Below are 1,607 nucleotides of genomic sequence, written 5' to 3' on the forward strand. Positions count from 1 at the left end.
TTTTAGCTATATTTAAATAAAACTAGCGATTTTTTTGGAGATTTTAAATTTTTTACTTGGCCACACCCTGCCGTAGGCCCGTGACCTCTCACGTTTGCTCTCAATCATGCCAACGAGTCTGCGCAGTGAACACACCGGTACACCACGTCTGCCATGACGCACACCACAATTTCATTATAAGCATCATTCAAGATGGCGGAGAAAAAAATGAACACCTTGTTTTAACCACGGACACAAAAGTTATACCACAATTCATGCACAGTCATGTCAACCAGATACTGAGAGAGACAGTGCATCATCGTGTCATGTGTGCTGGGATGCAGTATTTTGCACTTACTTTGTAGTAATAGAGTGTGTTGACTGAAATATAATAGTTTGTATGAATAAAGTTTTTGTTTTTGGAGAATCATAATATCGCTTATCTGTTGTATTTGAGCAGGACAGGGATGCACTTTGGTGACATAAAACAAATTCCCAACATTATGTGTCTTTCCATCATTTCCATCATGTTTGATGTGCTTGCAGATCACAAGCATTTCCTAATTTCACTTCAGAATTGTTTGTTATACTTAATCTTTTGTTATATTTTTTATACTGTCATAATTTGTAAAGTATATATATATATTTACTTTCCTTTACCAATTTTACCTGTATTTACTTTGTTTTCATATTTGGCGACTTTTTGTGAAAAATTGAGACTTTTGAGGGTGGTTCTAGAGATTTTCTGAGGGAGGGGTTTGGCAACACTGATCCAATTGTGCAATTTCAGGCAATAGAACCACAGCTGACTGTGCTGCTATAGGCCTACAATGCGTAAGGAACACTTGTCCACACACCTCTGGTGGAGAAAGGCCTTGCTGATTATGCATAACTCTTGAAAAGGTAAGTGTGAAAGTAAATGAATTAAAAGAAAGTGTCTAAACATTTGTGTATTTTTATGTTATTTTTCAGTTTCTGTAGGTTGTGCCAGTGATGCTTTAGATCAGGGGTGGCGAACGTCGGTCCTGGAGAGCTGCAGCCCTGCAGAGTTTTGCTTCAACCCTAATCAAACACACCTGAACAAGCTAATCAAGGTCTGAACAGTTACTAGGAAGCTACAGGCAGGTGAGTTTTAATTAGGTTTGGAGCTGAATTCTGCAAGTCTTCCCCCTTGTCCAAATACCCACACTTGCGGTCTTGGCCACTTGTGAGCACGTGCGCTCGACAGGAAGTAAGTGCGCAAGACTGTCCCAGGTCTTAAAAACGGCAAAGCACAGTGCCCTTAACGCACACTAAATCCACACTATCTCGAATACCGCTCTGAAACGCTATTCGAGGCTTAGTGTATCCCATCATGCATCATGTTCTGGAAATAAAGCGTGAGACTTTTTGCCGAGATCTCGCGAGAGGTCACGGAAACCTTTCCAATGCAAGTGAAATATTAATATAATAATTAGATATTACATATAATTTGGTAGAAAAACAGTGTTTTTACATTTTATTGGTGCAAAGATGAGTAGTGGTGATATTTATTTTGTACAACATTTGCAACTGCTTTTTATCACTTAATTAGAAGCACCACAAATTAAAATTGTCATGTTATAGGGACTACTGAACAGACATTTAGA

Source organism: Sinocyclocheilus anshuiensis, unplaced genomic scaffold (assembly GCF_001515605.1).
Source record: "Sinocyclocheilus anshuiensis isolate Anshui unplaced genomic scaffold, SAMN03320099.WGS_v1.1 scaffold1148, whole genome shotgun sequence".
Taxonomy (NCBI): domain Eukaryota; kingdom Metazoa; phylum Chordata; class Actinopteri; order Cypriniformes; family Cyprinidae; genus Sinocyclocheilus; species Sinocyclocheilus anshuiensis.